This window comes from Lipotes vexillifer, unplaced genomic scaffold (genome assembly GCF_000442215.2).
Source record: "Lipotes vexillifer unplaced genomic scaffold, Lipotes_vexillifer_v1.1 scaffold654, whole genome shotgun sequence".
NCBI lineage: Eukaryota > Metazoa > Chordata > Mammalia > Artiodactyla > Lipotidae > Lipotes > Lipotes vexillifer.
Window position 1 is genome coordinate 770,537 of NW_006773486.1, and position 15,217 is coordinate 785,753.

General features: G+C 34.6%; 1 pseudogene; it reads left to right on the forward strand.

Moving 5' to 3' along the window:
* The first annotated feature begins 1,686 nt into the window (after positions 1-1,686).
* LOC103088066 (chromobox protein homolog 1 pseudogene) lies at positions 1,687-12,714 on the forward strand (annotated as a pseudogene).
* Positions 12,715-15,217: the final 2,503 nt, after the last annotated feature.

Sequence of the window (15,217 nt, forward strand, 5' to 3'; positions counted from 1 at the left end):
AATAGGATAAATTATAGCTCAGAATTGTCTTTCTTGAGAATTTTTGGTTGTCACCTTTATGGAAACTTAGTTGATTTGAAATGATATTTGCATGACACTTAGTTCAATGTATGAGTAAAGCATGGGTTCAAAATTTTTTACCATTATATTTATTACCTACCTAAATCATTGTTATGTCCATGGTACCTCTACAATGAATTTCTCAGTTACTCAGTTTGAGTTTGTTTCTTTTCCTTGCAATCAGTGAAGTCTTAATCAAGATAGAACTCTTCTTTGCTCAGAGAAAGGAGACTCCTTTCATCAATCAGTAATGCCTTTGGAAGTTAAGTTCACAGGGTTTTGTGCATATACTAGCCCTCCCCAATTTGGTAGATACCAAAATTTGAGGTGACAAAGGACAGAATGCCCAAATATTACCTTTTCTTGAAAATCACCTCATTAAAAAAGAAAAATTAATATGTTCATTTGTTTCCTCATGAAATTTGTATCCAAATACTTCTTGTTACATTTTATTATCTTTCATTTACTTTTTTGGCCCCACGACTGCATTATCAGCAACTCAAAGACCATAGGGCTGTTCAGTTAAATTTGAATCTATAGTATGCAGCACAGTCCTTGGTATATTATAAGATATCAAACATAAATTGATAATGAATGAAATTATTTGGTGATGCAGAATTAAATTGAGCCACATTTGTTCAATAAAAAGTAAGTGTCTCCTCTTTGTAATGCATATTGTCAGGTGCTAGAGATGGTGTTCTGATCAACACAATCTTATAGGCAACATTTTAGTAAAGGAGACATATTATATATCTAAGTGCACCACTTATTATTTAATTACAATTATAAGAAAGTTCTATGAACAAGAATTAAAGGTGCCATGAGAAAGTAAACAATATGTAGTTGTGCAGGTCACTGCATCTTTGAAGAAGCAATCTCTCAGATCTGACACATGGTAGGAATTACCTAAAAATGTATGGAGAAGAACCTTTGGACATAAGGAACAGCATTTGCTAAAGCCCTAGGACAGGAAGCATTTCAGCATGTCCTGGAAATGAAGGATGATTTGTATGGTGGAGAGCAGGTAAGAGAACGGCACAGAAGGAAACATGAGTCAGTTAGATTAGCTTTTGTGGAGCTGACTTAAAGAAATGGACCGATTGTAAAAAGATTTAGGAGATAAAAATCAAATGGCTGCAGTAAATAAATTGGAAGCAGACAAAGGTAGATGTAGGGTGATCAGTTCAGAAGTCAATGTAATGGTCCAGGCAAGAAAAATGATAATTTGATCTCAAGTTATGCCAAATAGGTGGAAAGAAGTAGATGGATTTAAGAAATATTTAGAGGTAAAATGACCTTTAGAGAAAATTGGTTTTTAGGGTCATAAAACAAACAGAGGGGAAAGGAAAGGAACTAGGTCTATCCAAAGGAAAAACAGATTTCAAAAATACACTAGATATAGTTCATTTTACATGGTCAACCTAACAATAATTTCCAGTGGATTTAAAAGATAAATAATTACCACTCTTATCCATCTTTATATGACTGACTTCCACATCTTTATTGGAAAAAAAAAAGAATGCGGAAGCCACCAATTCAATTGAGATTCCTTATGAATATTAAGTACCATTGTGCTGTTTTTTCAAGCTATTTTAAGGTAGATAAAATCTTAATGTGACCGTTATCATGTATGTTCCTGGTTCATCAGATGAAAATCAACCCTGTTTCCTTGTCCTGGGTATACAGAAAGACTACAGTTTGCAGCCTTTGTTCTTCTTGGTCAGGGCCATGTCATTCAGGACTGGCTGGTGGAACGTGGGTAAAATTATGCACCTCTCATAAAACATCCTAAGCCAACCTCTACATGTTCTTTTCATTTACCTGTTGGCCAGTTGATGCAGAAGTTACCTGGGACTTACGTAAGGATGAGAGACCCACAAAATTAAGTAGCCTGGGTCCCTGTTTAACTACAGAATAGGGTTTTTCAGTAGAGCTTCCAAATTCACATGGGACTGTGATAGATAAATCACATTAACTTGAGCCACTGAAACTTTGGGAGTGTTTAATATAGACGCTGACGAACATAATATACAGTGCTCCCTTTTTTGTTTTATTTATTTAACAACAACAACAAATATATATGCCAAGGAATTCTACTAAGCACTTTGTGAATATTAAATCATTAACCTTATGAAATAAGTAATATTATTTCCATTATACAAGAGAGGAAACAAAACACAAGTTCACACAGCTATAAGTAGCAGAGCCAATAATCACGTTCATCACTCTGATTGCAGAGTTTCTGCTGTTAGTTTCACACTGTACTACCTGAATTTAAATGAGCATTCTTTTAAAAAAATACTCATTTATGGGAGCTACACTTTGTGTTTTTCCATACCCTTGAGTATTTTAGGAGTTTCATATCAAGGCTAATTTATTGAGAGACCAGAAAGTCCATTTGTCCTAAGTCTCATATTCAAGAAAAAACTCAAATGTAATGTGGTTACATTTAAGTCATTGTATTTTGTATGTTTATGTTTAACTACATGTTAGATAAATATAAAATATTAAAATTTTTGTAACTTTGTTTTCACACTTCATTTTCTTTCAAATTACCAGGGAGCATTAATAATTGGAAGTGGTCCAGGCAGGCTCTTAGTCTCTAAGGGCCCTGTTTGGCACACTCACTGATAAGTATCTAAAAAAATTAATTTTATATTCTCTGGAGTTCTAAGTGAACTCAGCACAAGATCTCATTGAGTACGGAAAAGGTCGCAGAACCTTAAGAGTTATGGGAACATTCCATGACACCACCAGGTAAGCCTCCAATGAAGCTGCAGTAGGCAAAGATAAATGGCACAAAGGGGCTGAAAGAAGGTAATCACTTGTCTTGAAATAAACTTCAAAAACTTTTAATTTTCATCTAATTCTGGGGGAAAATACATGGTTCAGTCTTTTCTGTATTCCATAAGAAATTGTTATGCCACATCTAATTAGAAGTTATGTTATTGGCAAGGGAATTATTTGACTAAGGCACCTGTGCCACCTCTGACTCACTTTGAAAAGAGTCATGGGATCTGTAACGCTTACTTGGCTCTACTGAAAAAAAAGGAAAGCTCTGTAGCTAATGAAATGTCAAAAATGTAACATCTCTAAGGGTTTGGCTCATCCCTTCAGAGTGCACCAGAGAGTCAGCACCAGGCCTAAACTTAAGTCCCTACACAAGCTGAGAGCTTTGAGTTGTGAAGAATATTTGGGTTTCTTTCTCTATTTTTCTGTAAGTCATTGTTTCCTGCTTTCCTAAACTAAAATTATTTCTCCCTTTAAGGAATAATTGCATTCATGGGACTTAAGATTTAAGTGGCATGATTCATATATATTGTGCTGTCATTTTACCTATTTATGTATGTAATATGCATATGTGACTTTTGTCAGATAGCTAATATGGTCCTTAGTGACACTAGTGAAATTGTATGTGCTTGTGTTTATTTTTGCCTGTCATAATTTATTAACTTTAATTATCTAAATCCCTCTTCCATACACAGAACTAATTCAATTTAAACTCTGTTTATGGTTTTATTGGTCTTCTAAAGAGATCTAATCAGGGAGAATAATCAATTGAGTAAGCATCTTTTGAAAAGATGTCTTGAGTTGTGTAGGGGAAGAAAAAGTATTTCCTCTACCCATCTTAGGTCTCAGCTGGGGATCTGTAACAAAAGACAGATTAACAAAAGAAAAGCATTCAATTTTATTTCTTATAAGTTTTATGTGGCCTGGGAGTCTCCGAAAGGATTGGCAAAACCTAAGTGCTATATATGAAGCTGAACAAAGAGAAGCAATTGTGGAAAAGTAAAATATATGTAGAGACGAAAGGAAGACAAAAGTCATTTTAATAATGTCTGTACAGAATTCTCTCAGCCTGGACTCCCTGTCTCTGGTAATAAGAATGTTTCTTTCCTTCTGGTACAGGGAGGACATATTTCACATGGGGGTTTTATCTCCTGCTTTCAAGAAGAAAAAGGGGGGTCAGAATGCTTTTCTTGCACCTGCTGATTTTCAAGTGCCTTTAAATCAAAATAATCTTCATGCCAGAGTGACGTATTTTGGGGTGACATATTCTGTCACCCTTCAGTGGAATAATAAAAGAGATCAAGGAATTGAAGTTGAATGGTCAAGATTTTAGTTCCAGATCATTTTTACTAATATTTGAATGAAATTTTTGAGACTCAATTTCCCCATGTGTTGAACCAAGATAAGAATTACTAGTGAAAGTATTATAATAATGTAAATAAAGTAATAACTTTTGTGAAAACACTTAAAACACTAAAGTTTAATGCAAATGTTAGACTTTTAATTTTTATTTTTAAAATAAATAATGAAAAGGATAATGTAGACAATCATGGTAAAATGAAAGTCATTATTATTATGAAACATGTCCCATTTTGGCATCTTTGTAACAAAGCATATTAATGTTTTTAAATGCTCTCACTAAGTAACTATTGAAGGTATATAACAATACAGTAAAGATTTTCAGTGTCTTTTGTAAAATTTCACTCATTAGTCTTTACTAATCTAAGGAAAACATTATAAGTATAAATGAAGATTAAAAAAATATGCATGGTACTTTAATTTTAAACATTAGAAATTTTAAATAAGAAAGGAAAACTGTTTTGTTGAACATTATTTTATTATATGTATCATCCACTTAGAAATGTAAATTCATTATTGGACAAGACAACTTTATATTGAGTGTTAATATTTGGCTCAAAAAACATCTATTAAATAATGAATTTATTTGTTGTTACATATTTCTTATGACAGAAAAAAATTTACTGAATTTCTTTGGTATTCATTGTATTTGTATTTTTTCCAAACAGTTTTAGCTCAGTATTCCACACTAATTATCTATTGTAATACGGATGGAGCATACCTCAAACTAGCATAAAACTCAATGTGGAAAATGAGACCAAAGTATTTTTCTTTTGAAAAAAAATAATTTTTCAAAAGATAAACACTCTTCTATCTATATATGGCCAAGTTTTTTTTTAAGGAAAAATATAACCTCAAGTAAAGTTAACATAAGAAAAGAGACCGTGATAGTATAATTTAAGTTATTAAGATAAAAATTTTGAGATTACCCAAACTGCCAAATAAGGGCATAAGGGCCTACTACTTTTATATTTTCCTATCCCACTGAGTAATCCAGTATGTGTTTTAAATTTCTATGTCTATGATTTTTTGACACATTTGAAATGTTATTTATGGTATAGTTTAAAAACTGGCATGCATTGTTTATGTTTATTTTGGCTTTCACACTTTTGAATGAGATTTACTGTATTCTTTCCAAAAGAATGCTTTTTAATTTCCTAATGAAAAAGAAATATAATTATTACACACTTTATTTTTCCAAAAGTTATAACTCATATAATACTACTGAAATACTATTTTCATGTAGACAAAAATTGATCCTGAAAATACATGCTGCCTTCAGAGTTTCTAAAAAATAGGCATAGAATATTAGTCTGAAAAGATTAACTTTTTAGTGATCAAATATATTTATTTGCTTTTTCTTCTATAAGTACCTCTGGAATTTAGACTCATACATTCAAGTATTAAGTTGTTTTCTTTTTTTCACAGACCCATAGATCATAGTTAACTTTTGAGTGAGTTACATGTAACAATGACTGTGGAGTCAAATAATAATTGGGGAAATTTCTCCAGCAGTTCATAAAATTATATCTGTGTCTTACTTGCAAGCACTGAGGGGTGGCAGGTTAAACAGGTTAAGATCTTTCTAGAGTGGCATCAAAAGTTGTTTAAATTGCAATTACAGTTTATAGTGCAGCTGTTAAAATCCACCAAACCAAACTTCCAAAATGACATTTTCCATTTATCTAAGGAATTTTGCCAAATGTTTAATTTATAGGCATCTCACCTGGGCCCTTTTCCAAACATACACCTTTGAATGAATTATCTCATCTTTAGCTTTTACACACAAAACTGAATGTCTGTAGGTGACCTGTAATGTCAGTGAAGTTATATCTGCTTCATATTGGTGGTGCTTTCAGACATGTAACTTGAATTTAAATAAGATAACATAGTTACTAACACTCCTGAAAAGAGATTTCTTAAAGGATTTCTTTTTTAATGTCTGTTAGAGCTATCTTATAAAGATTATGAATTCAATTTCTGAAATCTACGTGTAATATTGGAGGAAAACATGGAAATGGCAACACCAGTGCACTTATCTGATCCTTGTAAATGTCAAGTGACAAATGAAGAAAATACATTAGGGTGTACTTAATAATTTTTGTTTAGCCATATGTATATTAATTATATTTTCAACCTCCAAGGACATTATGTACTTAATTTTTTCATTGAATCAAATAGTTACAATATTAGCCAAACAGGAGAATACTATTTGAAAATCGATTTTGCTATGTATGGTCTGTCTTGCTATCAGAATGGACTAGCTCTAAATTTCAGCAAGCAAATCAGACAAGGGTAAAAAATGTAGGTAACTGAATTAGTCACTTTTCTTCTGTAGGTCAGGAAAAGGTGATAAATACCTGGAAGAATTCCAAGCCTTCTCCTAAGTAAAATGGCCTTCTCTGTATCATCCTAAATGTTCAAACAGAGCTCTGTTCTCTCACTAGCTGCACTGCCAGAATATTTGAATGATAAAACCTTAAGTATAGAATCTAAAAATAAATAGAACTATCCCAGACTGTAAATCCAAGCTTTTGTAGAACATAACATATGAATGAGAACATTGAGCATTGTGTAGTTTGTAGTCATTAAAAATGAAGACTCAGAGGATCTCAAGTTAAATATAGACCCCACCACATAGAAGCTGTGAGACCTTGGAAAACCTAATGTATTGCGGCCTGAGTTTCCTCATCTAAAAAATGAGAACGATAATTGTACCTGCCTGTTAAAGTGTTTGGTAGGATAATACCAAATATTGAAGAACATGAGCTCAGCACAGAGCCTGGCAAATTGCAAGTACTCTGTAAATGATACCCATTATTATAGGTAAATTAGAATTAATATAATCAACGAATATTTCATTAGCTAGGTCAAGTGTCTGAAGGTCTAGAAGTTGTTGTCCTTGGAAGAAAGTAAGAGAAATACATATGGGAAATAAGTAAATGCGGGGTGGAAGGAAATGGAGAATCATGGTGGAAACTAGACAAGCCAACTGTACTACCTCTAGTGAATTAATTTGCTAGTGTGGGAGATGGGACTCACCCCAGGTCTGTCTGCTCCTGACCTGACCCATACTCTTTACAGCTATGTTATACAGCCTCTCATTAACAAAATTTCAGACATGTATTTGGATATACTGTTGTTGCAGAAATAAGAACATGTATCATTAGACTGAAAAGGAAGTCTCATCTGAGCAACTGAGAAGGAGAAGTAGTTGGGAAAAACCATTTCAGTGGGTCACTCTCTGAGGCAATGAAGCCTTAGTTGTTGAAAGTCTGTTTGAACTTTGCATAACATGAACTTGATTTGAATCCCAGCTCTAACCATTCTTCTTGTGTAACATTGTTCTGGGACTTTCACCTCTCTAAATGTTGGTTATCTTTTTTTAAAAAATGAAAATAGTAAGGTAGCTTTTCGTACAGAATAAAATAATTTCTTTAAAAGCACAGGGCTTCCCTGGTGGCGCGGTGGTTGCGAGTCCGCCTGCCGATGCAGGGGACACGGGTTCATGCCCCGGTCTGGGGAGATCTCACATACCGCGGAGCGGCTGGGCCCGTGAGCCATGGCCGCTGAGCCTGCGCGTCTGTGCTCTGCAACGGGAGGGGCCACAACAGTGAAAGGCCCGCGTACCGCAAAAAAAAAAACAAACCCAAAAAAACCCATTCAGCACAGATTCTAATAAACAATGATATGGGGATATCATTGTTATTGGTATGTTGTTTAAATAAAAAAGGTAGCCCATGACCTTAAAGATGAAACCCACATTGTTAAAGATGAAGAACAAAATTAATACCTTTGTGAGCATAGATGTAATTTCCAGAGACAAATTAAGCTTTTGATGTAAAATTAGCAACAAAAGGTCCTGAGTCCTGGGGTCAGATAGGCCAGGATTTCAATTCTAGTCTGCCACTTAAGTACTCTGTGATCTTGTCCAAGTTAATTACTCTCTTTAAGCTTCAATTTCTACATCTATAAATGATATTGGTAAGAGCAATGTGGAGTTATCTGATTCAGTATTGATTTAAATTATATTATAATTGATAACAATCCAGTCTACACGTCCTTCACAGATGTTCAAGTTTAATTCCTTTAGTTTATAAAAACAGATTTATTCCCTATTAGATTATAAAAATGCCAAGTAGTAGTAATTGCTAACTAAAAGTATGTTTCTATGATAAGCACTTAATATATGTTAGCTATTCTAAAAGCAATACATTGAGAAAGTTGTGCTTCTACTAATTTGATACATGAAGACTTAAAATAATTCTGTTATGGAAGTCATTTTCATGCCAATCAAATAGCTAATAAGTTTATTATTCTTTTTTTTTGTTTTATTTTAGTCAGTGCAAAGAAAATAAAATCTTGCTTATTTGACTTTTTAAAATCTCAGACCACATTATCTTTTACAAAAGGAAATATATAGAGTACAACTTCAAATACTAGTAGGATTTTAGTGCTATATAGAGAGGAAAAATACCAAAATTATTATACACTGGAGCACTCTGGTAATATTCCGTCCAGCTTTAGTCAAGACATTGTTTGGTGCTAGAGTACTAAAGGTGATTTATTATAGATATCAATTTTATTTTTGGATATGGCCTTTATTGAAATTTTCTCTAGTATTTCTCCCTTTAGAGAAATTCACAGTCCTCTCAAGAAAGCTGTAAGGAAATTGCTCTTTGTCATGTAAAATACTTACATTATTTCATTCTGTTGTCTGTGAAAAAACTCTGTATACAACCTAAGATTTAACTCTGAATTTTTACAGCAGAAGAAGCCTTAGAAATGAAATAGAAGTGAAAATATAGTATTTCCAATTATAATAGAAAAAAATAAAGATCCAAGCCCAAAACACAGAGGTCTTTTATAGCCACATGCAAATGGACGGGAAAAGAGAAAGAATACATTCAGCTCCCAAACAGAAGATAAGGATAAGGAGGTATTATGGCTTTCAACTCTCATTTGCATTGCTTCTACCTCAAAGCATCATCACATATCATAAGTTCATGTTCTGCAATCGTAATGATGCAGTTTCAAATATAATGGTAAAGAAAAGTGAGCCATATGAAAAAGCAGCAGGGAATTGTTGTACCAAAATCTAACTTCTTTTAGAAGAAGGATTTAATGGGAATCTCACTGTGCATGAAAACAAGTTATGCAGATGTAGGTACATTGACATTTCCGTCATTTCAGCTCTTTGTAGCTTGGGCACGGATATGATCTCACATGTGAATTGAGTTTTTAGAGCTTCTTGTGTAGCCACATGTTGGGATATGATTAAACTGAGCCCAGGTACTGAATCAGGCAAAAAAAGACTCAAATGCATTTAGACAAGTTTTTACTTATTTCGTCATGTATGTGGTCTAAATATAGGCAGGAAGACTATTATACATGTACCTTTGGCATTGTATTATAAAGTATTTTAAAAGGAGAAACTCAGAGAAAAAGAAAACAGTGTTCACCTTCTTTTTCATTTATGCTGGGATATGAGTTGAGCTTGGCTCTCACGTCACTTTAATTCAGAACAAACTAGAATGTGTTCTAGGACATTTTAAAATCAACTTTACTGAGATACAATAAATTGCAAGTAAGTTTTTCATTAATGGATATTTGATTTGTTTCTAACTTTGAGCTATTTTGTTTACAGCAGCTATGTTCATTCATGAACCCATCTTTGCATTAACAGGAGTTTTTATTATCTTTGGTGAATACTTAAGTGAATGGCTAAAGTTAGGTATATGTTTAAGATTTTAAGGTGCTGCTAAGTAAACTTTTTAAATTATTATACCATTTTACATTGTCATCAACAGGGTATGAGATTTCCAGTTGCTCCAAATCCTCATCAACACTTTGTACTGTCAGACTCTTCACTTTCCTCCATTATCATGGGTGTGTAATGGTATCTCACTGTGCTTTTAATCTGCATTTCTCTGCTATCTAGTGATATCTAACATTTTATCAGGTGCTTATTGGACAACTATATATATATAAGAATATATATATATATTCTTTTGTGAAGTATCTTAAATATTTTGCCCATTTTCAAATGTGGTTGATTGTTTTCTTATTGTTGAGCTACAAGAAGACTTTCTATATTCTAGAAGCAAGTCCTTTGTCAGATTTAGCATTTCAGATATTTTCTCCAGTTCTGTGGCTTGCCTTTTCATTTTCATAATTGTCATTCAAAGAGTAAACATTGTTAATTTGAACAATGTCCAATTTCTCAAACTCTGGGGTCATTTTAAAATAGTTGAAAATCATTTTCCTTAAAGCTGTCTAAATCAGTATATAGGTATTCTAGTTTCTCATTCAAATGTGAGTTTATCCCACTCTCCATCTTCCAGGATGTTAGCCATCCTTTACCTTACTGAGCCAAGAGAACACAGGCCTCTGTCAGCTGCCAACACTCAAAGGACTCATGAATTCACATACCTCCCATGAAAGCAATAAAGGAAGAGAAAGTAAACATCATATTCTATTTCTTTAGGCTCTTTTCCCATTTGATTAGACCCCCCAATTTTTGAGTTTGTACAAATAAGCAGAACCAGGATCAGTTTTAAGCAGAACAGGGAGAGGATGTTAAAACCATATTAAGTGTGTTGATCTGAAGCCAGTAAAATTAAGTAAATGCAAAAAAAGCAAGCAAGAATAAATAGTGTAATATAATACAATAAAAAGAGTATCAAATGTCCACATTTAGGGGGAGGAAAATTTTGCATGGTTTCCCATAACATATCTCAATCTGGAAAGGTATAAATATACATGATAAATTGGATCATGAATTGCATGGTTATAAAATATAACAAGTAACAAGAAAGTCCAAGTGGACTAACAAATTAACCATAAAAAATAATGGAATAATTGTCATACTGGTGATAATATTCTAATTTGATGCAATTAAATGAACTGCACAAAAAATATTGACAGCTACAAATAAAAACTTTAATTTTTTGCAAAATGAAAAAGAAGAAAATTAAAAGAAACAACTGTCATCAAATTTTTTTTTTTTTTTAATGTTGAGCCTTCTTTTAATTTATTTATTTTTATTTTTTATTTTTTGGCTGTGTTGGGTCTTCGTTTCTGTGCGAGGGCTTTCTCTAGTTGTGGCAAGCGGGGGCCACTCTTCATCGCGGTGCGCGGGCCTCTCACTGTCGTGGCCTCTCTTGTTGCGGAGCACGGGCTCCAGACGCACAGGCTCAGTAGTTGTGGCTCACGGGCCTAGTTGCTCCGCGGCATGTGGGATCTTCCCAGACCAGGGCTCGAACCTGTATCTCCTGCATTAGCAGGCAGATTCTTAACCACTGCGCCACCAGGGAAGCCCCATGTCATCAAATATTTTAACCTCAAATATGAGAAGGTTAACATCTATAATGACATAGGTGTATTTGCATAGGTATGACCTGACAAAACATACCATAAACATATAATGTAATTAAATATGCAGTAGTAATCAAGGAAATTAAAACAAATCAGGCTTAGAATATAGCTCTTCTTTAAAATAATATATTAAAAATTATGTAGTATACAATGTTTATGAGATGAAGCCAGCACATTTAACCACAGGAGGTAGTGTAAATATTTGTAGCTATTTTTGAGAATAGTCTGGCAGTATGTATGAAGGAAAATCATATTTATATTTTTTGATATTGAAATTGATTTGAAATAATTTACCTAAAGAACAAAAGGAACTAAAGCTTTTATAAATACACATCTATAATAATTAAACAATCTCTAATGATAAATATCTAAAAACCTAACAAAAAAAATGAAACAATGGGGTAGGGCCGTTGGCCGGGGCCTGCGGTATGCCGCTTCAGTGAGGGGCTCAACCGTGGTCAACCGGCTTGTTACTTTCCTGGTTGCCACTCTCCCGGGCCAGCCCAACAAAACACGCCAGTATCGTGACACCGATTCTTCTCAGGCTTGTGGGCGCTGCCCTGAAAAGCATCACCCTTTATACCAGAAAGCTGGCGGGCACTATGGAGAAAAGCAAAACAAGAAGTGGAGGAGGTTATAGAAGAAGAATATGTGGCGGAAAAAGTTCTCGACCGTCGGGTGGTAAAAGGCAAAGCGGAGTACCTCCTAAAATGGACGGGGTTCTCAGATGAGGACAGCACATGGGAGCCAGAAGAAAACCTGGACTGCCCCGACCTCATTGCTGAATTCCTGCAGTCAGAAAACAACACACGAGACATAAATTAGAGGGAGGCAAGCACAAAGCTTATCTTGATTTGGAAGATAAGGGGGAGGAGAGCAAACCAAAGAAGAAGAAAGAAGGCAGAAAAGCCACGAGGCTTTGCCCAGGGTTTGGAACCGGAGCGGATTATTGGAGCTACAGACTCCAGTGGAGAACTTGTGTTCCTGATGAAATGGAAAAACTCTGATGAGGCTGACCTGGTCCCTGCCAAGGAAGCCAATGTCAAGTGCCCACAGGTTGTCATAAAAAGGCTGACGTGGCATCCCTACCCCTCAGAGGATGATGACAAAAAAGATGACAAGAATTAACTCTACTGAGTACCAGCCCCTGTCACATCTGACTGTGGGTTTCAAGTGGGGAAAGAAGGATTTCTACTTGTCTTGACACCATAAAGGTGGCTTGAAAAGATGTCCATTGAAGAGCCAGTATAGTTTCTGTGCCCTACAGCAGCCCAAGTTCTTTAAAGCTGTTCCTTGCTGTATAGTTTGCACACCCATCCTAGTGGAGGGGAAGGAGGGTCAGTGTTTCAAGGCAACCCATTCTGAACTTTGCTGAGAAAAGCAAAGGGCCTCCTATGAAGGATAAAACTTGCAGAATGGGATGTGGGAGAGCAAACAATACTGTAGATCTTCCAAGAGCATCTCCACAACCCACAGCCTTCTTCCCAATAGTGTTAACTCTGCATTTTTACAGCGTAGCATGTATGTAGTGTTTGGCTATTACTGGTGTATTATTTGGGGTGGGAGGGATGGGGTGGGAAAGAAGGGAGATGGGTTAGGATCAATTTTGTTAAAATTTGGGGCCTGATGGCAGAAATGGTGAAACAAAGGAAAGAACAACTAATGATGATTCGGTTCTGTGTCCAGAATATTTTATCCTTTCAAAGAATGTCATTGGCAACCTAAATGAGAACTGTGAGAGACTGTTTAAAAGCTGTGAATGCCTGAAACTTAGAAGCCAAGGTGTTCCCTGCCTGAGCTTAATGCTGTTCCCAAAAAAGGACCAAGCCAGTTAATAAGTTACCAAGCTGCCATTTGGGGGATGGAAACTGGTTGAGGAGGAACAGTCTTATTGGAGTGTATACACAGGCAGATCATCCTTAGAGGTGCTAATTATTGAACTTGACAAGAAGACCCTTTCTTTTCCAATTATGAAGTTATAAATATCAGCTTCTCCATCCAAGCCACTGCCTGAAGTATTTGAGGAAGGGCAGAGGGTGGTATAGGAGATGAGAGAGCAGGGAAAGACAAGGACCGGTGCTCTTCAGGTGGAAAACTCTTGGAGCCTCTGTTTTTTGAACTTTGAAACCATTGGTGGCAGGGTTCAGTCACTGACAGCACAAGTTCACTGAATCACTTCAAGAGTTGAATGATTTCAGAGCCCTGATCTCAGGAGAAGATTAAATTTTCATACTGGGGCAGTGGTTCACTTTAAAACAAAACAATTTTTTTTAATCCTAAGAATTAACTAAAACCCAAAACGCTGTCTTGAATCATGAGATCCATCATTTCTTGACATCGTCTAGACCTGCATCTAGAACTCCACTGTAAAATCTTTTTAGGCATGTGTTAGATTTCTGTGAAAACTTTTGTTTAAATGTTAAACTTCATACCAACACTGTCAGTTTTTGTCTTAATAAAACTGTAGATTTATTTTTTTTAATGAAACAGTGACTATAGTAATGTTATGGCTATTTAAATTTTGAAATGCCAATCTAATAAAAATATTATGTAAGCCTTTCAAATAATAACCATTAAGACTGTGTATCAGTGGAAAATAACTAATATTACAGAAATTTACTATTTATAAAATGATTTCATTTACTGCATATGACCCTCAAGCAACCATATAGTCAAGGATAATATAGTATAGTATAATAGTCAAGGGTAATATAGTATAGTAGATAAGAGCTTGACCCTCAAAATAGGCAGTATTCAAACCCCAACTTACAAATTTTTTAAACTTGCTCACATTATTCATTCTTTCTGGGATTACTGGCTTCCTAATCTGTACTGAGAATAATAATTAGACTTACCCTGTGGATTTCCTTAAAAGATTTAGATAAAGCATTAATGATATTATAAGAAACTTTTATTATTCCATTGTTCCGATAATAAAACTGGCCTTTGGAAAAACATGTATTATCTAATATAATTTATTAAGTAAGTGTTTGCATCAGAATTTGAATACAGGCATCCAGATAACACAACTGTCACAAGTATGATATGTTATTTTCATCTGTCCATAGTTATATATTTTGCTACCTCAGCAAAAGCATGTAATCTCCTGTAAAAAATTGAGTCAAATACATGTTTTATTTCTTCCAACCCCTCCAGCCCTCAGCAGTGTATATTAATGGTGTTCCTTAGGTGAGGAATTCCCTTCACACCAGTTCTAACAAGATGATTGAGACAGTTTAAAGTGCCCCAGTGTGAACTTCTTCAACTTACTTCCTTTCTGCCTAAAAATCTCTTTGTTTATTCACCTTCCTTCATTATTTCTTGTAAGAATAAATCTGTCACCATTTTATTGGTAATTTATTTCTATGATTCAAAACTGAGAACATTATCATTCCTCCAGTCATCTGATAGGCTGTTCCAATTATATGCCTTGTGATATAATTAGGATGGGGGATATAAAATTTCAACTACATAAAATATAGGTGCATGCAGAAAAAAAAAAAGCTGCAGTGTAATAAATAGAAATCAAGTGATTGCTATTTTAGGGTTATGGAATAATATGCCAACTTTTAATATCAATTTTCTTTTTAATGTTATACTACCTCAAAAGAAAAAAATTAAAGAAGCACAG